Below are 27,638 nucleotides of genomic sequence, written 5' to 3' on the forward strand. Positions count from 1 at the left end.
CGGAGCGGCTGGGCCCGTGAGCCATGGCCGCTGAGCCTGCGCGTCCGGAGCCTGTGCTCTGCAACGGGAGAGGCCACAACAGTGAGAGGCCCACATACCAAAAAAAAAAAAAAAAAAAAAAAAAAAATCTAGTTGCACACCTTAAATATATACAATTTTTATTTGTTAATAATATCTTAATTAACCTGAGGAGAAAAAAGCAATGCGGTAATTTAATTTACTGTATAGAACAGGAAATTAAAATTTCAACTGTTAAATAGAACTCAACTCTATAAACACTTACTGAATATTTTTATATGCAATCCTGTGAAGTATGAAGATAAATTAGGTCTTGCCATAGAGAAACTTACTGAGAGAAAATGGGGAGAAAGAAAAATTAAGAAAGAGAGGGAGAAATTATACTCTAAGACAGGAAACAGAGAGTTGAAGTCAATAGCAAGTTATGTGAGGAATTAGTTCTGCCTGAGAGAATTATGGCTAGAGCACCGGGGGAGGTAGAGGTAGAGTGGAGACAGAATCTGGTCCAGACAGGGCTGAAAGCCAGGGAAAGAAATTCCATCTAGTACACATAATCAGACATTAGTGAACAAACAGAAGGGCGTTAGGAGCCAAGCCAGAAGAAATCAACGTATCTGAGGAGCAAAGTGGAATTCAGTCAAGAGGGTCTCAAGTAAAAGAGTAAAAGAAAGATACAGCAACAGGAACAGAAAGGCAGGTGTACGCATGATTTACAGGACTCTGGCCCGTGTCGCGACTGTCCCTCGAGGCCAGAGTTACCACGGTAATTCAGTTACCAACTGCATAGAACTGACAGGAAGAAACTGTGAAGAAAAAGAAGAGCAAAAGTGTACACAGCTGAGAAGGTCTTTGAGTTGGAGGTGTCTTTTACTTGAAAGACCCTTCTGTTTTTGAGATCTAGAAGTCCATCTTTCCTTTTACTGGCCTCCCTCCAAGGCCCTAACCCCAGTATTATTGACAAACCAGACTATTTTCCATTGATCAAACACAGAATATTCTTTCAAGTCTCCAAATTTTTCCTTAGGCTGTTTTCTGTGCCTGAAAACACCTCTTCCTCCTTGAAGGCCAAGTACCCAAATACGACAGTTGAATTGAATCAAAGTCTTTTGATTACACTGGTTTTTCCTTTGGCAAAACTCAAATTAGTGTCCCCACTGAGGTAGGTATAGCAAAGTAAACAGACGCTAAAGAGAAAACTGTCCACCAAGGATCAAAATCCCAAGAAAGGACTCCTGTGATCTCAATGAAATGGCTCCCTAAGTTGGGTTTCTCTCATAAAGAAAGTGAAATATCCTTAGTAGGAGACTGAGGAAGCAGGAGTATCCCCAATTCCTTGTAGTTCCAAAAGCCTGAGGAATTTTCTGCACCTCAGATCCATATCAAGGACCTGGCATTTAACACCCACTGGGCCATTTCCCCAAACCACCAACTTATCATTGCCCTTTTCAGATGGGGCATCCTAGTGTTACTTACTTCCCAGGCAAACTCTGCAGAAACACCACATTAATCATTTCACGTATTTTCAGGGTTGACAGCACTGGCTGAGTTTGAGTTTCAGACCTCAAAAAACTGAGTTTTTAGATTTTTCCACAGTTATATGAGAAATTGCTTTTTTAAGGCTAGTAAAATGAAAGCATAATTAGTTTGCTGAAACTGTCCAGTATCAGTGATTTCCTTCAGAATTGGTGGAAACAGTTTAAGACTCTGAAGTAACAGGCAATATTGATCGATTCCTCCACTAGGAGAAGCTGCCCAGGAAAGAACTATAAATGATACTGTAGGATACTCACTGGGAAGCTTGCTGGGGAACTGTGAGTGGAGGCATGTTGCTCACTGAGGCTGCATGGCTAAGTGTTGGTACCTTGTAGGTATGTCGAATAGAAGAAGACAGGGGTCTGAATATAAAGATTGTGAAACCAGGACCACAAGCAGAATAATAATGCAGTTTCTTTTAAAAATAAAGTTTTTTTAAACTCCTATTCAAGAATATTTTATTGCTAACTCTTTAACAAAATCTGGTAAAATGTTAATATAATACTATTAAATTAAAAATAAATTTTTGTTGTAACACTATGAAATAGTTAAAGAAGTATTAAGTAACTAGGGAAATAAAAGATCAAAAAATGTTAATACATACACTTGAAATAATAAACATGTAATGAATAGAAATAAACTCTATTATATTTTTAAATTGGTTAATAATAAAGTTTAAATGGTCGGAAAGCAATGAACATAAAACTACAAAATTCAAATTTAAAATAACAATAGCAATCATACCCTACAATTTCATCTTAAATTGTGGCTTGTAATTGTTACTTATTGACATGTTCCAATAACTGCCAATTTGCAGGTCTCAAAGTTCAGTTTGACCACTGTTAGAATGACAAAAAACCAGAACACCGACACCAAATGCTGAGGAGGATGTGGAGCAACAAGGGCTCTCACTCATTGCTGGTGGGAATGCAAATGGTGCAGCCATTTTGGAAGACAGTTTGGTGATTTCTTCCAAAACTAGACATACTCTTAACATATGACCCAGCAATAGCACTCCTTGGCATTTACTCAAAGGAGTTGAAAACTTACGTCCATACAAAAATCTGCACACAGATGTTTATAGCAGCCTTATTCATAATTGCCAAAACTTGGAAGCAACAAAGATATCCTTCAGTAGGTGAATGGAAAAGAAACTGTAGTACCTCCAGACAATGGAATATTATTCAGCGCTAAAAAGAAATGAGCCATCAAGCCATGAAAAGACATGGAGGAAACTTAAATACATATTACTAGGGTGAGAAAAGCCAATCCGTAAAGGCTACATACTATAGGACTCCAACTCTATGACATTCTGGGAAAGGCAAAACTCTGGAGACAGGGGTTGAAGAGGTGGGCGGGATAAATCGGTGGAGCAAAGAGCCTAGTGAGGGCAGTGAAGCTACTTTGTATGATACTGTAACGTCATGTTATTATACATTATACTTTTGTCAAAACCCGTAGAACAACAACAACAAAAAGCCCATACAACATAAAGAGTGAATCCTAATGTAAACCATGGGCTTTGGGTTACTGTGACAAGCCAATAAAGGTTGATCAATCGTAACAAATACACCACTGTTGTGCAGGATGTTGATAGTGGGGGAGGTTCTGTGTGAGTGACCGGGGGTAATGGGAATTCTCTGTGCTTTCTCCTCAATTTTGCTGTGAACCTAAAACTGCTCTAAGAAAAATAAAGTCTATTTTAAAAATTCCAGCTATATATCAGGTTTGTAATATGCCTATAAATTCACATATGTTTGGGCTTCCCTGGTGGCGCAGTGGTTTGAGAGTCCGCCTGCCGATGCAGGGGACACGGGTTCGTGCCCCTGTCCGGGAAGATGCCACATGCCGCGGAGCGGCTGGGCCCGTGACCCATGGCCGCTGAGCCCGCGCGTCCGGAGCCTGTGCTCCACAACGGGAGAGGCCACAACAGTGAGAGGCCCGCGTACCGCAAAAAAAAACATATGTTTAATTGCACATTTTATTGGGTTTAACATACATGATGTGGTAAAACAAAGCTATGCACCTTACTTTATCTCAACAGATAAAGTCCACCGAATCCCAAATCCTCAGTGTTTATTATTTTAGAAGAAATGCCATACTCCTTAGTATTCTAGAAAGTTAATAAGGAGAATTGAAAGGCAGTTTTCTTAATCAAAAAGAGTTGAACCAGATCACATTTGTCATCTATGAAGTGTTTCTCCCATGGTAACTTATTCACTGGATTGTGGACCTCAGTTCTCCACGGATGACAACAAATCCACATGAAGATTCTACATAGATAGATTTAATGTTTCCATTCCCAACTTGGCTGACAAATGTGCAGTGTTGTCCATGTTCAGATGATCCCCTGGTGCTTACGGATTGAGGTTAGGGATACTGAAGTTGTTTCAGAAAAGATAAGGGCAAATTTAATATCAGAAAATTTCCCTCCAACTTTTCTTCACTATTTATCAGTACACAATCATTATGGGTCATCTTCACGCGTGGGCTTCTCAGATGCAGAGCAGCACAAAGCAATTTGTTCATCCTTTTGGAAAGCAGCAAAGGACATCAAGCCTATTGTCAATCTCATACCTAACCACACCCTGGAAAACCTAGCTCATCTCAGATTAATTTTCTAAGATTTAAAATAATGGTATACTCTAAAAAATAATCCAATCCAGTAACCCCTGGGAAAAAAACAAAAAGGAAATGGGTAATCTCTGGAAATATACCCTTTTAGTGGGGTTTACAGCGGGCAATAAAATACTCATATTTTTAAGATGCTAAAATATTCTAAGAAATCCTGATTTACTCTAGTAAGTCATAGCTCCACAAAATTCAGCAAAATCTTAATTTTTAGAGAGTTAGGCAGAGAAAAGTGAACGAAAATATAACACAGTATATGATTCCTTTAATAACGTTCCATTAAAAAGGAGGATGCACAGCCAGGGAAAATAATAATTGTGAGAAATTTGGCAATCCAAAATAGCTATTATATAATTGTGTTTATTATACTTCACTGGCTGATTTGTGTCTCTCTGAGAGGGAACATTTATAATCTCCTACTGCCATCTTATGTAATGTCTTGTCACTGCACAAAAGGAGGAATATACATTAAGGAAAAATAAAAGCACTTTCTGGAAGTTGTATATCAACCACATTTTCCACATAAAAATTAAATATCTATTTTTCCATTTCCCATTTATTTACAGCAGGATTTTTTTAAGTTTGGTCATTTAGCAAATTATTTATAATTCCTTTCCTATTAATTTCTTAAACTTTCTATTCTGGTCATATTTATTATCTCATATATAGTTTATTGTAAACTGAAATGCTATGTAGCATTATATATTATTCAAATGCATGAGTAATGCAAAAGATGGAAATTAAATTGTATAAATAAAGCAGAAACAAAGCACCGCTCTACCCTTTAAAGCAACAGAAGTCAACAGACTTTAACAAGTTTATCCTGAAACCAGCCAAGTAATAAGCCACCAATTTTATATAGAATTTTAATTTAATGTGTAATTACAAACATACGCCAGCATTTTAATATAAAAATAACAATGCAAGTAGGCAAATTTGTATTTTTTTCTATAAATCCTGACAATCCTTTTTTATTACATCACTAGCCAATTACTATTCAGAAGACCATATAACACAGTGCAATTTAGAAAGTTGTCAGTAGGAGAGTCTCTCCACTTTTATTTGACTATCTAATGCCAATATCCCAACTATTAGAGAAATATAACAAGTAGAAATGTGTTTATCCACAAGTAACAATAAAAATGCCAATTAACCATGGCTTAAACAATTAAAAGTTTGCCTACACAAGCAGGATATATTGCCTTTGATTCTATTTCTCAACAATGTCATCACTTCCTAAAGTTCTTTCTAGATTTCCATTTCACCATCCTTGGTACACTGACCTTCGTCCTCATGCTTGTCACATCATGATCACAAAATCGTTGCTATAGTTCCAAACAATAAATTAGCGCCAAGATTGGAACAAAGTAAAAAAAGAAAGTGCTAGATACATCTATTCTCCATATTCTCATTATTAGTCTCATGGACACTTCTAGCTGCAAAGGAAGCTGGGGAAGGGTTTTTAGTTCAGCAGTCACTGTGAACAAAATTAGTAAGATACAAGGGAGAAATCTGTAGTGGGAAGAAACAAACAATATCTACCACAAGGAATGAGATTAACATTGATCTATAATTAAGACTTTAAGTTCAGATGGTAGGTTAAGCTGAAAGTGGAAGCTTCCCTCTCTTTCCAAACACATAATAATACTAGGTAAAATGTGAGAGAAGAAAATAAATACTTGAAGCAAGTAAGGGAAATCTTCAAGTGCCATAGACAAAGAGAACCAATAATAATGCTTATGAGCACTTCACAGAAGTAAATGGAATGAATATACCCAGAAGGCAGAAGTGGAGATGCCAGACCCAATGCATAGGCAAGAAGAGGCCTGGCCAGGAGAACATCTCCCACCGATGTAAAGACCCACACAGATACGGGAAGCGTACCTCAGGCCCAGGCCAAACCAGAATCTTCTGTAAGAAATCAGAGCACCTGGCCTGTGTTGCATGCAGATGTAGAGCCTGAGTTCTCATACAACCCACCCAGAGTAAAAATCCCAAGTAGGTAACTAATGGGAATGGTCTAGAACGGGTAAACCTTGTAGTACACTGTAACTGGCATCCGTAAAACCTCTTCAAAGGAACACTTCCGTAACCCAGAGCATACAGAAGATGATTGCTGCAAAAGATGAAGTTGCTGGCAAATAAGGAAAGACACACAAAGAAATGCCATGAGTGGTACAACAAATGGGAGAAATCATGCCCAGGGAGTCACTGTTAATAGAGCAGGCTCAAAGGGTCTTTTCCAAAGCTGGTCTTTGTCAGACTCTTTCAACTTTAATAAATAAGCACCAAAAACATAATCCACACTAGCTCCTGGGGAGTTAAGAAAGGGGAACAAGAAAAAATATTAAAGAAACCGAAAACTTGACTTGCCCTTTTCCTCCCATGGCCCTAAAATGAGCTTACATGTCCTTCAGAGAAAAAAAAAATGAAAGGGCTAAAGGACACAGAGTCATTTACAAGAACAAATCAATATAAAACCAACTGAATTTTAGAGAGCTAAGGTATAAAGAGCAGAGGTCGTACAACGGAAAATTGCAGACACACTCCCTATCCCTGCAGTTCTCCAAAACATCCTCACAGGGCTTGCCTGGTGGCGCAGTGGTTGCGAGTCCGCCTGCCGATGCAGGGGACACAACAGTGAGAGGCCCGCGTACCGCAAAAAAAAAAAAAAAAAAAATCCTCACAAAGATGAATGTAGTAGACCCCATAAGGGCATCAGCTAAGGAAACCATCCTCAACAAGGTGAATTTTCCACTGAATTCTGCAAGATCTGTAGGGCTGGGGAAGAGACACAAATTATCAGAATACTGCTGACTCATCTTTCTCTATCCACAGGCTTGTGTCCAGTCCTAATTTCATTGTATCACAAATTTAAATGAGTTTTAGAGAAACTGCAAAGATCCAAACTGTACAAATTTGCCCAGTAGATGGGGAATATCAGTATTAGGAGCAAAGATTGAATGGATTTGCTTCATTTTGCATAGGACATACACGAGTGTCATGTTTAAATTCTTCTTTCAAACTATTTAAGGTTTTAAGAGGAAATTAAGTTATTGTTCTCAGTGAGGAAGAAAGATCAAAATTGGAACAGGAATGATACTCAAAAAGCAGAATCTATGACTTTCAAGATAATAACCCCTGAAATCAGGTCAGGAACTAACTTCCATTTCTAGACGTCTGTTAAGAGTAACCCCTGATGGGATGATGGGTGATTTTCATTTTCTTCTCTGTATCTTGCTGGATTGTCTAAGTCAGTATTACCTTTTAAAATAAAATAATATCAAAAAGTAAAAACTGAAATGCTAACTAACATAGTTTGGATCGTCGGTTGCTGGAAAAATGAGGGTGGAGAAAATGTGCAAGTCCCTCTATGTCTTTTATTCTATAAGGAAAAAGTTCTTCCACAGATTAGGTTCTGTGTCAATAATTTTTGTTAGAGTATTAATTATCTTAATACAAAATCTAGAAATGTTAATATATTCAATCAGTTCTTCAACATCTAAGTGATAATTATTAAGATCTTAACTGTTCAATCACTTGACGGTTACTTAACTTCTTTAGCAAGAGGTATGGATGGTAGAAGAGGTAGGAGCCACAGCTTCACCCTTCAAAATAAAAATTTTCAAAAGAAAAAGTCTAAAAGAGGAAAGACCACATTGTACTAATCATTTCAGGGGAAAAGAAAGAAAAGAAAAATAATAACAATTGTCCCACATACTCACCTTCCAAGTTTTTAAATAATTTTTTATAGAGAGAAATAAGTATGACGATGAACATATAGGAATAGATTCTGAACAATGACCGTGTTCTTCATTATATAGTAAACTATAAGAATTGATCAACAAAGTTACAAAGGAACATAAATAAAATAACTCTTCCACAAATAGCAACAGACCACATAAAAACTAAACAAAGTTTAGTCATAGTGATATATAACATTTCTTGCTAAGACAATGACACATACAGGAATACATATACATAACAGATCAGTTCTCAGCCTGGTTTCCTAGGATAAAAGTGACTATACAAATTACTGTTAAATCAATTTTAATGACCTAGTCAATTTAAACCAAAATAGGCCTAAAGCCACATAGGGCTCCCTTAGTTTCCTAGAGCTAACAGGATTACTTAGTAAATAAACCAAGTCATTCCTTTAATTCTATGTTTTGCAAGGTTGGCCTGAACTTCCTAACCTCAATTCAGAGTACTGAATTCAGAGGACTAGGCTGAGGAAATTCTACTTTGAGGTCACCCTATTCATGGTGCTAAGGGACACAGATATTGGAATTCAGAGACGGAAAGTTAATAAATATTGGGCAACAAAGAAGAAAATACATACAAGAAATTGGTGCCTCTCTACCTGGCTACAAATTTGAATCTCCTCATGAGCCTTTTTTTAAAGTACCAGATCAATTAAAACATAATCTTTCAAACTTGAGCCCATGCTTTAAAAAAAAAAAATCACCACATGATTCTAATACAGAGAAAGTATTAAAAAGCATAGCGATAGATGATATCAAGAAAACAATATATTCAGATTGAATGCATCTGAAACAGAGAACTGTGTTCCAAACCAAGAGTCAACTCCAAAGGGAATAACACAAATGATATTTTTTGAACCTCCAGAATACCAAGATGACAATTGATAGTAGCCAGGGCACCAAGAAATTATCTGAGGGGCTGATTGCTGAAATACTGAAAGAAAATATAGCAAAAATTGGCTCTGGTGCCCTTACTCTTCAAGGGCTGTGAGTACAAATAGCTAATACAATCAGGCAGTGGAGCTATTAAGCTCCTGGTACTTCTGTGCTAGGGAGAATCAGCAGTTTAAAAAAAAAAAAGTGTTTCCAGATTTAATACCTCTGTTGTTCTTTGGGTGTTGTTACCAATCTCAAAGTAAAAAGCCTTGGAGTCAACTATATAAGCAATTTTTAAGGCACTCATCCAAATTCGGGTCATATGGAAACCCTAAATCTGTCTGCCAATAAGATTCATTTTTCAGCCTGAAAAATTAGGAAGAGAACTTTAGTGACTTTGAACTTTCACAAAAAGTTTTCTCAACTTTCTGATGACCCTCGGAATCAGCAAACTTAGAGTGATCAACAGTGCAAAATTAAAATTTAACCATTATTGGTGGAGATATAAAATATATATTTCAGGTAAACAACAAGGTATAAAGAATAACAAACACTTGCATACCCATTATGTAGCTTAAGTAAAATACAGTGAAGTCTTGAGCATTCTCCCTCTCCCATTACCATTCCCACTCTTACCAACCCTTTCTAAATGAATGGAACTGTCCTAAAACTGGTGCTTATCATTTCCAAGAATGTTTTTATAATTTAACCATGTATGTATTAACCTCTAAACAATATACAGCAAAGTATATTTATATACTTTGTATATAAAGTATATTCTTTTATGGCAAAGTTTTATAAAAATAGTATCATAATAGATGTATTTTCTCACACAAAGATAGCTTTTTTATTCAATATTGTATTATTATAAGGTTTACCCATGTTCATACACACAGTAATTCATTTTAACTGCTGTATAGTAGTTAAACAGTACCACAGTTTGTCCACTGTGACACTACTAACATATTGAAATGTATATTCTCACACATGACTCTGGAATAGCAGAAATTTCTCCAGACAGTGCTTCTCAAATTTCTATGTGCATATAAATCACTTGAGGATCTTGTTAAAATGCAGGTTCTGATTCAGCAGGTCTGATATTGGGTCTGATAGTCTACATTGCTAACAAGTTCTCAGGTTACCCTGCTCAGTATGGTAGTCACTAGCCATAGGTGGCTATTTAAACTTACTTAAATTCATATAAATAAAAGGTGTGGTTCCTCACCCACTCTAACCATATTTCAAGTGCTCAGTAGTTATTGGACAGCACAGAGAACATTCTCATCATCTCATAAGTTTGGACTATTGAACAGCACTGCTCTGGAGTCTTGTCACTCAAAGTGCTGTCCAAGGACCAGGAGGCACCTCTTTAGAAATGCAGAATCTTAGGCTCCATCTGATGAATCCTAACCTGCATTTTAGCAACATCCCCAGGTGATTTGTTTCTCTCTTAAAGGTTCAGAAGCGCTGCTTGAGGGTGTTTTATACCTAGAAGTGGAACTGCGGGCTTGAAGGGCATGCACGTCTACAACTTTGCTACCTATTGCCAAGTTTCTCTCCAACACAGTTTAACCAGTCTATAATCCTCAAAGTAATCTGGAAGAGACTTAATTGCTCCCCTCCACATCCTTACCAACACTGGATATTGTCAGACACCATGATTTTTGTCAATATAATAGTATGAATGTATTTCTCTATTGTTTTAGTTTGCCGTTCCTTGATTAATAGTGAGATGGAGCATGTTTTCATATGTTTATTAGCCATTCAGATTTTCTCTTCCATCAGAGCCTATTCATATTCTTTGCCCACTTTTTAATTAAGGTTGTTTATCTTGCTCTTATTAATTTGTAGGAATTCTTTTACTTAGGCTAAATACAACTCACTAGTTTATTGTATACATTGCATATATCTTCTTCCAGTCTGTGGCTTCTCTTTTCACTTTGTTTATGGTGTCTTATGATGTACCTAAGTTTTTAATTTTAATTTTTATCAGTGTCATCAATCTTCTCCATTCAGGTTATAGTGGCAGGGCAATCTTCAAGTACCACAGGACAACTAGGTTGAAGCATGATTCTTCAATGTAAATTCTTTCCCCTCTCCATCTTAACTCAACTAGGAGTAAGGATTCTAACAATCCTGTCTTCCACCAATGAAATCTTGTCTCTACAAGCAGGCTTCGGGCTTCTCTGAGCAACTAGGTCTCCTGACAACTGAATAAAGTGAGGGAACCACCTGACCACTCTTCCATTCACAGCCATAAGTATTGGCCATACTTTGACACAGAGACTCTAGATCTACTAGAGCATTTTCTATAAGGAGAATGAGAGGGACTTCATTTATAGATAACATGAGCCACAAAGGCTTGTTTTATTTGTCTTTTTTTCCCTTGATATATCAAAATGGGAAAATATGCTAAGGCAAAAGGAGTTTGTTGTCCTTTATCCATTAAATAATGTAATCCATAAGGAAAAATCAACAAGTATAAATAGTAAACAAGCAGAAGTTACACAATTCAGACTATGATGTTTTTCAATTCTGAAACGTGTACATGGAAAATGACTATTATAAAGGGAGAAATATGTCCCCTATAAAGGGATTCCTCCTATTATTTATAATGACCTACTGATCATATTTAGAAAGGAAAAATACCAGATGCTTGGATCAATACTGGGACATCTTTCTATATTTCTAAATATCATTTGCTTATTCCATAAATCAGCTCAATAGCAACAACAGTATTCATTTATTTCATCTTTCCATTCATTTACTAGAAGTATTTATTAACTATTTTATGTTGTCATAAACTAGATTTATAGAGCTATGATGATGAATCAGAATGGAAGTATCTCTATGTCCTCCAGAGTCTTTTTTTAATATTCATCAAGCACTCACTGGGTGCTAGTCATAATGCCAAACTTTTTACATTCATTATTTTATTTCACCTTCTCAAAAACTCAGCAATAATTCATCAAATGTTTATTGAGCACCCACTTTGTGCCAGGGACTGTTCAAAGCACAGAGGAGTCAGTAGAGGAAAAGATTCCTGCTCTTGTGGAATTTTATAAACAGAAGATACACCTCAAATACTTTTTCAAAAAGATGATTTCATGTAGTATAAGTGCTCTAAAGAAAATATTACAGAGTAATGGGGTAAAGAGTGCAATCTAAGACTTGGAGAGACTAACTTACCCAATCACCCAGCTGGAGAGTGGCACTGTTTGGACTTCCAACCCATGACAACTACTTCATCATCTATTTACATTTTAGTGTTTACTTGCCTCTACACCTCATTTAGCACTGGACAGGATACGGCAAAGAGAAGGAGGTGCAAAGAGTCCTCCCTGATGTGGCTCAGACACCAGATCAGCAGACCTAGATTCTATTAGCATCTCTGCCTCTACCTCCCATGTCTCCTGCCTACTATTCAAACAGATAGACTTGCCTAGCTCCGAGCCTCAAACCAGTTCTTCAAAATTCTGAGTGCTGATAAGGAGGCAAGATAAAAAGACGGCAAGATCATGAACAGAAGTTATGAAGAACAATGTGACACCACAAAGCTATGCATAACTGCTAATAGGAAAAATTAATTAAGAAGAATCTTTAGAGTATAAATGTGAAGACTCCCTTAACTCAAATTTTCATTAGGATACTGAAAAAAGAAGCATGAATATTTTAAATGGATATTTATTCTACAGACATTTAATATTTTTCGGTGATTTTCTTTTCCAAAAAACCTGCCGTTAACTGGGTAGTTCATAGTATACATCATGGCTTCACATAACAGAAGAAATACAGTAATTCATTTACACATAAATATGTAAAATAAATACTATAAATCAGAGAATACAAAAAGTAAAGCTTATAAGTATCAAAATGAAAGTCTTTTTTGGAACAACGAGCACCCTTTGCACCCAAATTCTTGTCTTGAAATTCCATTCTTCACTATAAAGAACCAGAACTCAGTGAAGGAAAGATTGACCAAAAGTATGGAGTAGGAAGTGTGTAAGATGAGTCTGGACATTTTGTCATAACAGATAGCAAGGAAATGATCAAAGACTCTGAAAAGGGGGACTACTTACCAAAAAAGGTTGAAAACCCAGAGAGAGGCACCTACCAGTCAAATATAGAATAATTTAAGCCTCAATTAAGATACTTACTGTAGTGGACTAAAAGACATCAAATATGTTTAAATCAGGACTTCATCATGATTTTAAAAACTACTTGGCCACTATTAGAGAAATATGTGTGGATGAAACTATAACATATCTAGCTTTTGCCTCAAAATAACATGACAGAGGAAGTCGGTGAGGGTAGAAACAAAATAACATTGGCATGAGTTGGTAACTGTTGAAACTGGGTGATGGTACATGGATATACTCTATGATATTCTATCTACTTTTGTACATGTCTTAAATTTTCCAAAATAAAAAGTTAAAACAAAAGAATTCAGTCTTTTACCTGAAAAGTACTTTCTAAAATTTCTGAAGAAAAATCTACAGTAAAGAATGTTTGAAAGCATTAAAAATAATAGCATGAATGATAAGAATTCTGGTTATGATGCTATTAGACATAAACCAGAGTTAAATATTTAAATAATCAGAGAGGCAATGGATTATTCAAAACATCAAGATAGCAGATGCAGATTAAGCTATGCACAGACACTGAGCAGAATTCAAAATAATCAAAACTATATTTTAAAATACTCTTTCTGAAAATTCAGAATTTGTGAATCACTTTGTTACCTAATGGTTAAATGGCAGACTAATGCCAAACTAACATTCTAGTAGAGTAAGTGCTAAACAAAACTACAAAGAAGATTAATTCTGTCTTCAGCTCTAGCCACCACTTCCACTGCTGTCTTCTATTTACCCTTTAAAGATATCCAGGATCTTCTTCCTCTTTCCCTTATAAAAACCTTCTTTTAGAGAAGGATATGATAAGCACATTCACACCAAACTGTAAATGACTCAGATGATTTACCACTGGACTCCTGAGTGCCTAACTCAATCTTACACTTAGGTAGCTAAGCGAGCATATCTCCAACATGCAGACATGAACAGGTGGTCAATTACCAATAAAGCATAAGAACCACAACAGTGATTATCAGTAAAGACATAAGACAGAGAAGATTCACCTGAAAAAAAAAAAAATCAGGGAAAAAAATAGAAAAAAATTTATTTTACTATAAATTCACCTTTCTTATACAATGTATATTTTAACAATTAAATGTTATTAAAACAATATAACATTGTGATAGAAGAAGCAGCTTTAATAAGAATACATGACAACTCACTTTTTGTATAGTAGATAACTTAATCTAAGAAAAGGACTTGATGCAATAACTTTGATTTTGGAGAGTGACACTTCTTCAAGCCCCCAAGTGAAATCGAAATTAAAATACTTAATATTTTCCTAAGCTAAGCTTTCAGTAAATCAGTCAGTGAAAGGCAAATACAATTTACTGACAAATGTCCTATATGCTCTCTCACTATTTTCTTGATATTTTATTGACAAAAGGGAATCAAATGTGATAACAACCTGGTTGTACTGCCATATGGGATGACATTTAGTTGATACCAAAGCTATATCCATAGAACTCAAGTATAAAAATAAAAGTTTAAAAGTAAACCTTTCATTTTCAAAAATTCACAAGTGCTCATCATCAGTGCTTTATTTAAAAGGTAAAAAATATGCCTTACAACTTCTCAGTATGCCTCTCAAGAACTCTCCATCTGGCTTCTCTTGAATTTTGCTTTTAAGCCATATGACTGAATGCATGTTTAACGCACAGAACATTGCCTAGCATATGGTCAGGGCTATTGATAGCAGCTATTTTATTATTAATACATAGGTCTAATTATTAATACCATTAATATTAGCTATTATAATAATATTAGATATTAGTATCATTATAACTATTCCTACCATTATATTAATGTTGACTATTCTAATTATTTATATTGATATTTTCATCATTATTATTACCATCCATGCTACCATGTCCACTTTTACTGAAAACCCAGAAGTACTTAAGCTTCAGGGACTGTAAAGCCAAAAGTATAGTAACCAGTCTTTTCAACAAATGGTACTAGAACAACTGAACATCTGCATACAAAAAAATTAATCTAGACACAGACCTCATACCCTTCACAAAAACAGACATAGATGCAAAATGCAAAGCTATGAAACTCTTAAAAGGTGACACTAGAGAAAACCTAGATGACCTTGGGTATGGAGATGGCTTTTCAGATACAACACCAAAGGCCTGATCCATGAAAAACACAATTGATAAGCTGGACTTCATTACAGTTAAGAACTTCTGCTCTGCTAAAGACGATGCCAAGGCAGCAAGACATGAGTCACAGGTCTAGAGAATATATTTGCAAAAGATGCATCTGATAAGGACTCTTATCCAAAATGTACAAAGAACTCTTAAAACTCAACAATAAGAAAATAAACAGCTCAATTTAAAAAATGGCCCCAAGACCTTAACAGAGAACTCACCAGAAAAGTTACACAGATGGCAAATAAGCATATGATAAGATGCTCAACGTCATAAGTCATCAGGGAAATGCAAATTAAAATGACAATTAAATGTCACTACACACCTACTAGAATGGCCAAAATCCAAAACTCTGACAACACCAAATGCTGACAAGAATGTGGAGCAAAGGGAATTCTCACTCCTTACTGACAGAATGCAAAATTATACAGCCATTTTGGAAGCCAGTTTGATGGTTTCTTACAAAACTATGCATACTCTTACCATACAATCCAGTAACGCACTTCTTGGTATTTACCCAAGGAGTTCAATACTTAAATCTACACTGAAACCTGCATGCAGATGTTTATAGTAACTTTTTTGTAATTGTCAAAATTTGAAAGCAACCAAGATATCCTTCAGTAGGTGAAAGGAAAAATAAACTGGTATATCCAGACAATGGAATATTATTCAGCACTAATTTAAAATGAGCTATTGAGCCAAAAAAAAAAAAAAATGAAAGAAATCTAAATGGGTATTACTATGTGAAAGAAGCCAATCTGAATAGGCTACATACTGTATGATCTCAACTATACGACATTCTGGAAAAGGCAAAAGTATGGTGTCTCCATAATTTTTACTGCGGTTAAAAGATCAGTGGTTGGGGGGAGGGAGGGATGAATAGGCAGAACACAGAGGATTTTACCAGTTGCTTTATTTTTTAAATGAAATATATGTATACATGTGTGTATATATCTCAGAAAATATTATTAACCACTGGTACTGGAGTTCCACTTAAGAAACTGTCATCACTTAGGCAAATGCCTTGATAAACTTCCATGAGTGTGGAAGCTGAGGTCTTTAGAGTGAGGTATAGAAGGAGACTGCAATACAAGGAGAGAATATTATCTCAAACTACTTTGATAAATTTTTTACTTTTTTATCCTGATGAAAATAGTTACTTGAAATTCCATTTGGTGTGTGCTTGCATTAGGGGAGTGGTGACAAAACACCATAATCTTTTCAGTGCTTATTGCAATTGTAAGTTTCAACATGGCTCTGCTCATAGCATGGATATGAGGATCAAAAGAAATAGAATGTGCTTGAAGTAACGTTTGTCCCAAAGTGAGCTCTCAGTAAATGTTAACTGTTATAATAATTTGCATTAGCTTCCACTAACACCTCCTGCTGCCTCATAACTTTAGCTTGTGGAGCCAACTCTAACCCTTGCTCTACAAGACCTTTCAACTCAAGTACACCATAACTGAACACAACAGTCTATGTCTCTATGTTCAAATTCTCAAGAAAAAAAAAAAAAAGGTGGATTGGACCCAAGCAGTTGTAGCCTGAAGTGGAGGTTGTTGGAACAGAGTTGAGTTATATAACCTCCTAGCCTCCCCCTTTTTTTTCTTTCAACAAGGGCTATAATTACAGTCTGAGAAGTCAGCTTTTGCTAGTTTCTGCTGTGGTTAAAAAGCAACCCTCAAATCTTGTTGTTTACAAGAATGAAGGTTTATCTCTGGCCCACATCACATCATAAACTGACTGCAGATTGGCTGTGATTCTGTCCCACACATCTTCTTTCCAGGATCCAAGCTGAAGTAACAACCCCTATCCATGATGCACTCTTCTTGTGCCAGAGGGAAAAGAGCAACAGCGGAATGACTGATGGCAAATAATGCATCTGCTTAGCCAATATATATCTATCATTCATGCTCACAAAGAAAAGCACATGGCCAAGCCGGGGCTGGGAAGTGTAATTCTCCTGCAGGAAAGGCCGTGAATAGTTGGGAAAAATAATACAACCTAGGACAGGGAATAAGGGGGAGAAAGTCTTTTAAAACATACCTATTAAAATCATGTGAAAAACAATAATATTTAAGTACAAAACTTACTAAGTAATGTACATTTTTGGGAACTACTGCTTAAAATGTTACTTCAAGCTCTCTCAAGCCACTGGACAACCTGAAGAAGTTTCTAGTCAGCATGAAGGCATAGAAACTCATGTTTTTCATACATGAACCAGTCAATACCAAAGTGTTTTGGAGACAACAAAACTTAAACCTATGCATTATCCTAAATTTTAATATAGTATCTATGCCTTTCCATACTCAGTGCACAAATGGCTCCTTAAGAGAGCCATTTTTAATTTTTTAGTAAATGGAAGAATTTAGTAAACAACATTTCCTGCAGCATGAGCTTTATGCACTTGAACCTAATCAGTTTTTTTTTTTGCTTCATTAAAATGTGAATTTAGGGGATTATTATGGTTAAATTAGCTTTAAATAGCATGGGGAGCATCAATACTTAAATGTCATAAAAATTTAGCATTCATGTCATATAATTCTAGAACAGTCCAAGGAGCCCGTAGATGATACTATATAATGAAACTATTATTTTCCAAATTAGCCATAATAGGCCAAAAATGCATAATTTAGGTATCCACAATTAGAAGCAAAAGGCATGACTGCATATTTCATGCTTTATGAATAAATGTTCTGACTGTAAACTTTTGAAGAGCTGTGGCAAACAACCACGGAAGTCAAGGAACAGTTCCACTGTTGTCTTCTCTCTAGAAATCAAAGTTTTACACTGCTCTCCCTACTTTGTCTGTCAGGAGACTTGTACAGTCTGCTGCTCCTTGTGTCAAGGGGCCATTATAGCTCAAACTTCCAAGAGACCCACAGCAAATCCAGGGTACCAGTCACCCAAAGTAGTGATTGAATTTTTACAGAGGTGAATCAGTATTTTCATCCTACTTAAGAAAAGTACTTATTTTGATAATGAAAGTAAAAGAAACTATCAATATCTTTCTGACAAATCATATTGCTTCATTTTCTACATATCTTTATTCTTCTTAAGTTAAAGCCAGTGAAGTAAGATACAAAAAGATGAATTAAAGAACTGAATTTTTCATTGGTTCAAACAATTTATGCTGAAATTTTCTTATAAGGGTTAATTTTTTTTTTAACTATTATGAATCTTCCTTAAAGGCAAGGCAATTTTATCCATCAGGCACTATAACTACAGAGCTTAAGGCCTAAGTTCATGTAACAAAAAACTTGTTTAAAACTTTCTTACCCAAAACTTTCTTTTCCTGGCCCCTTCAAAAGTAGAGAAAGAAAGAGAGAGAGAGAGAATCAATTTTGAAAGTAAACAATCCAGTGATATAAAGCAAGACTGTAATAATTGTAATCAGCAATTTTTTTAAGGTCAGAATCATTTGACCTTAAAAAATTAATAAATATAACTTCTTGATAAATCTTCCAAGAATAAAACATTGCAAAATGTATTCTAAGTCACCTAATGAGTCAACTACTAAAATGATAGCTACATGCAAGTTAAAGGCCAGAGAACATTTCCCCAAACCTATGGTTTTACCTTTGGATAGTTCATCTAAGCCCATCTGTCTCCTACCAGGAGTAAAACAGTTGAGCTAGTCTTCTATTCCTAGTTTATGACTGTGAAGCCATGCCTTTTGCATTAAGAGCAAGCCTAGTCTTCAGTTCTCTGTAGTGTGGTGGGTAAGGAGTGGCATGGAAATGACAGTGGAGAAGTATGATTGCTTAGATCAAATGGTAGTTCTATTTTTAATTTTTTGAGAAACTTGCATAATGGCTGTACCAATTTACATTGCCACCAACAGTGCACTCTAATTTTCATATACAGTGTGTTTATAAGATAAACAAGTACTAGGGATATATTATACAACATAATGACTATAGTTTTTAAAAAATATAGTTATGTTAAACATGACCTCTGGGACTTCCCTGGTGGTCCAGTGGTAAAGAATCCGCCTTACAATGCAAGGGACACGGGTTTGATCCGTGGTCTGGGAACTAATATCCCACATGCCATGGGGCAGCTAAGCCCGCGCACCACAACTACAGAGCACATGCACCCTGGAGTCTACATGCCACAACTAGAGAGAAAACCTGCATGCCACAACTAGAAAGAAGCCCGTGCACCACAACAAAAGATCCCACGTGCCGTGACTAAGACTTAACACAGCCAAAATTAAATAAATTAAATAAATAAATAATAAAATAAATCTTTTTTAAAAATGACCTCTTTCCATTATCATTTAACAATCTGTATTTAGCTTTATTAATTTTTCCTTATATCATCTGATTTGTATATGTTACTTTCCCCCTAACTCCCCCAATTTGCCTCATATATCTAATTTCCTTTCTGTGATGGAAGAGGAAAACAAGGTAACATTTTTTTCTTAAAACCCTATCTTTTCTAACCATCAAATGTTATCTCTGGTTTCTCTAGCACAGTGTGTTAAATTCTTTTTTGGTGCTTTGAATATCAAAGACATTATTTCCTTTTCATGAAATGACATCTTAAGTAAACCATTTTCTTTCAAACTTGCAACATATTATTTCCTTCCTAGGAGTGACTGCCTGTCAGCTTTAAAGTAACTATTCCATTCAAATACTGTTTACTTTGGTAAATCCAATGTCTTTGAACTAAACTCTTTTTTCATACACTGGAAAGTGACTAATTCCTATGCTTTCATTAAACAAGGATAGACGTGCATTTCAATATACAGTAATGGATTTCTGAAGTCTATGTTTTATACAAAAAAGTTAAATTTCCTTTGAAAACTGAGGTCAGGAGTAATTAGTTTTTCCTTAAGAAAAATAAACATTTAATCGCTAACTTAGACATTGGGGGTTACCATATACCAGGATCTTGCATGGCTTCCCTTAGCACATAAGCTCAAAATGTTAGTTTTCCTGTAAAAGTTATAAATATTTTTATTATAAATTTATGAATGTTGAATACATAATTGTATGAACATTGATCATCCCATTGAAGACTCTCAGTAAGAGCCTTCTATGTACAAAGTACCACAGAAGATAGAGCTACAAAGAAGGTTCCTGACTTGTATCTCCAGATAAATGACACCTATAAGTAAAATGTCCATCTCCTGAACCTGATGATCTGAATGTTTGCCCTCCTATGTCTAGTGTCCCAGAAAAATCAGAATAATGCTATTCTCTATCTACAAAGAAAATGTAGCACATGACTTTGAAGATTTTTTTTCAGAAGTGGTGATAGGTCTTTTCATTTGCCCATTCCTGAGCTGTCTAATATGGCAGCCATTATGCAAATGTGGCTATTGAACACTTGGAATCAGGCTAGTCTAAATCAAAACAGGCTGTTGGTGTAAAATACACACTGATCTCAAAGAATCAGCATGAAAAGAAGAATGCAAAGATTACTGATTACATATTGAAATTTTAATGTTTTGGATATACTAGGTTAGATAATGAATTATTAAAATTAATTTCACCTGGGTTTTATTAAACTTTTCTAATGTAACTATCAATACTAGAAAATTTTAAATTATGTTTGTGGCTTGCCTTGCATTTCTACTGAACAGCACTAGTCTAGTCTCTCTCCCCTGGATCCTAAAGGGTACACAATCACAGTATAAAACATGTGACTTAAGTTAAGGGTATCACATGGTACAATGATAGAGAATAAAATGAACAGGCCAACAAAAGGATTAAATATGTGATGTCAAAATCTATAACTGTATGTTGATTAGATGTATCGTGGTGATTGTTTCAATAAATGCAAATATCGAATCATTACATTGTATATCTGAAACTAATATAATGTTATATGTCAACTATAACTGAATTTTAAAATCTATAACTAAATGAATTAATCATTTATAATTCCAAGGAATCTGAGAAATACCAATGGGTCTAACTGTAAGAGTAGCAGCAAGAAGTCAGTCCTGCCAACTCAGATCCTGTAGGTCTGATCATTTGGGGGAATCCTGGTACGTGCAATGCCTGAATACTCACATGCTTATACATGTAAAGGATGATGGTGACAATAACTGTTATTTACTGAACACTTAATTTATGTCAGATACTTTATAAAGATTCCTCGTGTAATCTTTATAATAATCCTAAAGGTGTATTAGTTGGGGTAGGCTAACTGCTGAACCAAACATCCTCCAAGTTTCAGTGACTTACCAAAATAAATGTTATTTCTTGCTTACATCTGATGGGGTGGCAGCAGGCTCTGTTCCAGGCTTCTTCTGTCTTAAAGTTCTTGTTTCCAATAGGGCTCTGGAGTCCTCCCCAGTAAGCCAGCAGATGGAGAAAATAAGAGAAGAGCGTACTTGGGGGATTTTTATAAGCCAAGCAGGAAGTGGTGCTTTTTCTTTCCAACCAGCAACCCATTGCCAGAATTCAGGCCTGGACACACCAGTCTGCAAGAGAGACTGAAAATATTTATTGTGCCCAGGAATAAAAGGGAAACATTAGCAGTCTCTGCAGTAGGTACATATTATTATCTCTATTTTACAGATAAGGACACTGAGTCTCTGAAACATTCAAATAAATTTCCTAAGGTCACAGATCTAGAAAACAACATTCAACCACAGGTCTGCAGGACCCAAAAGCCCATGCTCTTTCTAAGTAACACTGCAGAACTCACAGGAACTGTCACCATCTCAGTATACTTACCTCAGTGGGAGCATTAAGCAAATGGTCAGGAGATGACAGGGGATTGAATTGTCTGTACTCTCTTACCATTACAAGAGGGAAAGGTGGAGAAAATCTGTTTAGACAGTCAAATTTTCACTTTGCATCACTAAAGAATACGTCTATATGACTTAAGAATCTTCAACAAACAAAAAACATGGAACCAATGAGATGGATTATTTCATTGACAAAATGCCATCGCCAAATACATAAATACCTGTGATATCCCGTAAACGATTATAGTCCGACAGGACGACTATGAAAAGACCAAAGAATATTTGTATTTTGAAGGCCAGAATAATCTCCTATTTATCAAGAATCCAAAACCACCCAGAACACCTGAATAGTCAGATTTATTTTGCAGTGCTATTGAATAACAATGCTTGCTGGTACTTGTGAACCTAAGCCACCCCAAGATTCTGCAGTTTCTTCTGAATTATCAAAAAGAGATTTTATTACATTGTTTAATCTTATCATTATTATAAAGTAACTAATTTAAGCTTGACAATTCATGTAAGCTACTTATATTAAATCATCCACACTGTTCAAATGTTCAGAAGCATTCCATTCCTTCATATTTCTGAACAAAAAATGATTGCATTTAGGGGAAGGACAGAACATGAAGTGACTGAGATGAAAGCGGAGTGTTTTCTTCATAGGCAGATGCCTAGTGAGCTGGCTATGAAGGGTAGACAAAATTCTTATCTCCGTATAACAATTTTTATATATTTCCGTATATAAAAAGATATATACGGAAATCATTAAGTTAATTTGGCTATAAATGAGATAGAAATCAAGACACAGCAAAAGATTAGATAGGCAAAAACTACTAGAACTACAAATAAGAAACCTGGAGGTTCAAAGACTTGAAACTTGAATTTGATATGAAAGATCACGTTGGGCTCTAAATTACTAATGCACGCGATCAAATTTCTTTTAGTGGCCATTGAATTATGCAATTGGTTTGGGTGGGAAAGTCTAGAAGCAAACAGACAGGAAAGTTATCTAAAAGGATGGTAACTATGATAGTGAAAAAGGGAAGAGCCAATGGTGCTAGTCATTTGCTATGTTTTTTTCTCTATTTCTGTATTCATTGCATCTTAGGAGCACTTCCACATCATGTTAGTCAGTATTCCTGACTCTACTAAATCTTATGAACACGTTCTGAGAGAATATAATTTGTTTCCTTTTTCAGTTCTATTGCCATTCTCAGAAGGTTACTTATCTAACCTTAACCCTCCTTGAGACAATCTTTTACTGTTCTCAAAAATACGATACTTTCTAAGCTTCATGTGACTTTACCATGTTTCTACAAATCTGGAAAAAAAAAAGATTACATGTCTTAATTCTATTCTTATGAGGACATGACTTGGGTTAGACCTTTTTCTGTATCTGGGTGAATGGCATTTTCAGATAGGCAGTTTTCTGCCATGCTCTGTTAGGTACCGTGTAAGAGTCTTATTCCATCAGAGCTTCCCTACTACCTTACTCAGAGATAATCCTCAAAGCCAAGGCTGTCTCAGCTTGAAAAGTGAGGCAGGACTATAGAAGACCGTTGGAAGTTGTGTGTTTACTTAAATTTTTACTACCATGGGTGCTGCACTCCTTCAAATATCCCCATAATCGTCCTGTGAATCCAGTCATCTGATCTGTCAACTGGAACCTCATCCTCTCTTTGAGAAATGCTCCTATGAGAAATTCCATTGCCCTTAGTCCCATATACTTGCTTTCTCATGGTCAACCGTAGCTCTTACTTCTGCTGAACTATGGATTTCACACACCTCACCTCTTATAGATGATTGCTTCTCTTTGTTCTATACAGAGCTTCTTTCCTTGATTTCCCCCAAACCACATAGACACTGCAATGCCATGAGTTGTTACATTGCCAAAAGGCCTTTAAAGTTCTCAGCTACTAAGCCACCATAGTGGCATAGGAATTTTTCTATCTTTCTCCACAGATTCAGCCTGCTACCTATGTTTTATAGTCTTTGAACTCCATCCTCCCTTGTCTTTCTTCCTGGCATTCCTCCTCCACATCTATGTTCACTTCTTTATGCATAACTGTTTAGTTCTCTCTTTGTATTGCAGCCTCCTTCTACACCTCACTCTAAAGGCCTCACCTTCCACAGTCATGGAAGTTTATCGAGGCATTTTCCTAAATGAAGACAGTTCCCTAAGTGGAACTCTAGTACCAGTGGTTATTAATATTTTCTGAAATATATACATATACTTATACATATAATTCATTTAAATATAAAGCAACTAAGCTTCAGAGGACATAAATTTCCAGCTCATATCCTGACAATACATGTCACTTTACCCTAAATACCTTTGTCTTTTAAAATACTGTCAACACAATGCTGTTTTTCATTTTAATTAATAAACTGTATTTCTAGAGCAGTTTGAGGCCCAAAGCAAAATCAAGCAGAACATACAGGGTTCCCATAGAAAGTCTGTCCCCATACACAAATACAACCTTCCCATTATCGACGTCCTGCACTACAGTAGTAGATTCATTTCAATTGATGAACCTGCATTGACACAACACAATCACTCAAAGTTCATAGTTTACATTAGGGTTCACTTTTGCTTTTATACATTCTATGGGCTTTGAAAAATGAATAATGACATGTATCTACCATTGTCTTATAATACAGGATAGTTTGCCCTAAAAATCCTCTGAGCTTTGCCGATTCATCCCTCCCTCCTAACCCCTGGCAACCAATGATCTTTTTACTGTCTCCATAGTTTTGCCTTTTCCAGAATGTCATACAGTTGAGATGAAACAGTATGTAGCTTTTCAGATTGGTTTATTTCACTTAGTAATATGGTTTCTCCATATCTTTTCATGGTTTGGTAGCTCATTTCATTTTAGCACTGAATAGTGCTCCATTATCTAGATGTACCACAGTTTATTTTTCCATTCACATACTGAAGGACATCTTGGTTGCTTCTAAATTTTGGCAATTATGTATAAAGCTGCTATAACATCCATGTGCAGGTTTTTGTGTGGACCTAAGTTTTTAACTCCTTTGGGTAAATACCAAGGGGCACAACTGCTGGATCATATGATAAAAAATGTTTAGTTTCAGAAGTAACTGCCAAACTGTCTTCCAAAGTGGCTATACCATTTTACATTCCCATAAACAATGAATGAGAGTTCCTATTGTTTCACATGATCATCAACACTTGGTGCTGTTATCAGAGTTTTTAATTTTGGCCATTCTAATTGGTATGCAGTGGTATCTCATTGTTTAATTTGCAACTCCCTAAGGGCACATGATGTTGAATATCTTTTCATATGCCTACTCGCCATCTGTACATCTTCTTTGGTGAAGTGTCTGTTCAGACAATGTTGTCTTTTAAGATAAAAATTTATGACATCCATCATTTTATATTGTCATTGACCCGGCTTTTAGAAGTAAAAAAGAAGCTACTCCAGTTCTCTCATTTTACAAATAAGAAAATTGAGTCAGTAAAAGTGAAAACCGTACACATGAAAATAGTTACAAATTTAGTCAGAAGAAGCAGGCTGAGGGCTGAGTCAGTCAGAAAAAGAAGTCAGTGAAGTATACAGTATAAAAATGACCAGAGAGAAGGAAGTAAAACAAGAAGAATAGAGTGTTAAAGAAGTCAAGAAAGGCTAGAGATAAAGCAGATTATTTGTTCATTTGCTTTGAAAAAGAGCTTTTACAATAGCAGTGGGCCTATATGTAGCACAGATAATCACTGATCACTGGGAAGCAGCAAGGCACAGTGGAAAGATCATTAGACTGCCTCCACCCCATAACCTGGGGTATGTAAATTTAAACACTTTTTGGTTTGTTCTAGTATGTTCATCTGTAATATCAGACTATGCTTCTTCTAGCTTCCAAATTCTGTGTTTTCTTTCCCACGGTATTTCTCTCTCTTACTTTATCAAATTTTTGTACGTCTTTTTTCTTTGATAATTGTGGTGACCTTTTAGCATCTACCTCACTGTGCCCTGTTAGATCTCTAACGATTGACCACATCATAATCAAAACTTGTTATTTGTTGTCTTTTGGATAAGAGCCACTCTGACAGGTGTGAGGCAGTATCTCATGGTGGTTTTTATTTGCATTTCCCTGATGATTAGTGATGTTGCTCATTTTTTTATGTGTCTGTTCACCACCTGTATGTCTTATTTGGGAAAATGTTTATTCAGTATTCAGGTCCTCCCTCAATTTTTTTATCAAATCATTTGTTCTTTTGAGGTTGAGTTGCATGTGTTATTTGTATATGTTGCATATTAACTCCTTATCAGATAAATCATTTGTGAATAACTTCTCTCATTCAGTAGGCTGCCTTTATATTTTATTGATGGTTTCCTTTGCTGTGAAAAACTTTTTAGTTTGATGTAGTCCCATTTGTTTATTTTTTGTTTCTCTTTCCTGAGGAGACATAACCAAAAAAATATTGCTAAGGCTGATATCAAAGAGGGCGCTGCCTACATTTTCTTCTAGGAGTTTTATGGTTTTAGGTCTCAAATTTAAGTCTTGCTCACTTTGAGTTTATTTTTTTATATGGTGCAAGGAAGTGGTCCAGTTTCATTCTTTTACATGTAGCTGTCCAGTTTTTCCAACACCATTTACTGAAGAGGCTGTCTTTTCCCCACTGTATATTCTTGCCTCCTTTGTTATAGATTACCTGACCATAGACATGTGGGTTTGCTTCTGGGTTTTCTAGTCTGTGCCATTGAGATATGTGTCTGTTTTTGTGCCAGTACCACTGTTTGATTATTATAGCTTTGTAGTATAGTTTCAAATAAAGGAGTGTAATACATCCAACTTTGCTCCTTGTTCTCAAGGTTGCTTTGCCTATTTGGGGTCTTTTCTGATTCCATACAATTTTTTAAATTATTTGTTTTAGTTCCATGAAAACTGCCATTGGTATTTATATAGGGATTGTATTGAATCTGTAAATTACCTTGGGTAGTATGGACATGTTAACAATAGTTATTGCTCCAATCCATGAGCACATTGTATCTTTCCATTTGTTTGTGTCACCTTCAAGTTCTTTTATGTATGTCTTACAATTTTCTAAGTACAGGTCTTTCACCTCCTTAGTTAAATTTATTCCTAGGTATTTTATTCTTTTTTGATGCGATTGTCCGTGAGATTGTTTTCTTAATTGCTCTTTCTGATAGTTCATTACTAGTGTATATAAATGCAACAGATTTCTGTATATTGATTTTGTATCCAGCTCTTTTACTTAATTCATTCACTATTCCTAATAGTTTTCTTGGTATGTACTTACAGTTTTCTACAAATAATATCACTGCAAACAGTGACAGTTTTACTTCTTCCTTTCCAATTTGGATTCCTTTTATTTCTTTTTCTGTTCGATTGCTGTAGCTAGGACTGCCAATATGTGCTGAATAAAAGTGGCAAGAGTGGGTATCCTTGCCTTGTGCCTGACCTTAAAGGAAATGCTTTCAGCTTTTCACCATTGAGTATAATGTTGGCTGTGGGTTTGTCATATGCAGCCTTTATTACATTGAGGTATATTCCCTCCATAGCCACTTTGTTGAGAGTGTTTATCATAAATGGATGTTGAATTTTGTCAAAAGCTTTTCTGAATCTATTGAGATGATCATATGATCTTTATCCTTCATTTTGTTAATGTGGTGTATCACACTGATTTACACATATTGAACCAACCCTTGCATCCCTGAGATAAATCCCACTTGATCATGGTGTACAATCCTTTTAATGTATTGTTGGATTCGGTTTGCTTATATTTTGTTGAAGATTTTTGCATGTATGTTCATCAGTGATACTGGCCTGGAATTTTCTTTTC

At 35.7% G+C, this 27,638-nt stretch overlaps 1 long non-coding RNA gene across 3 annotated transcripts in view; it reads right to left on the reverse strand.

The window, feature by feature from the left end:
• LOC129392481 (uncharacterized) overlaps positions 1–27,638 on the reverse strand; it is a 460,125-nt gene that overhangs the window by 411,408 nt on the left and 21,079 nt on the right. For all 3 annotated transcript variants that reach the window (XR_008618434.1, XR_008618433.1, XR_008618432.1), the window contains exon 2: positions 21,306–21,544. This is a non-coding gene — a long non-coding RNA (uncharacterized lncRNA). The remainder of the gene's footprint in view (positions 1–21,305; positions 21,545–27,638) is intronic.

The sequence above is a fragment of the Physeter macrocephalus genome, chromosome 10 (assembly GCF_002837175.3).
Source record: "Physeter macrocephalus isolate SW-GA chromosome 10, ASM283717v5, whole genome shotgun sequence".
Taxonomy (NCBI): domain Eukaryota; kingdom Metazoa; phylum Chordata; class Mammalia; order Artiodactyla; family Physeteridae; genus Physeter; species Physeter macrocephalus.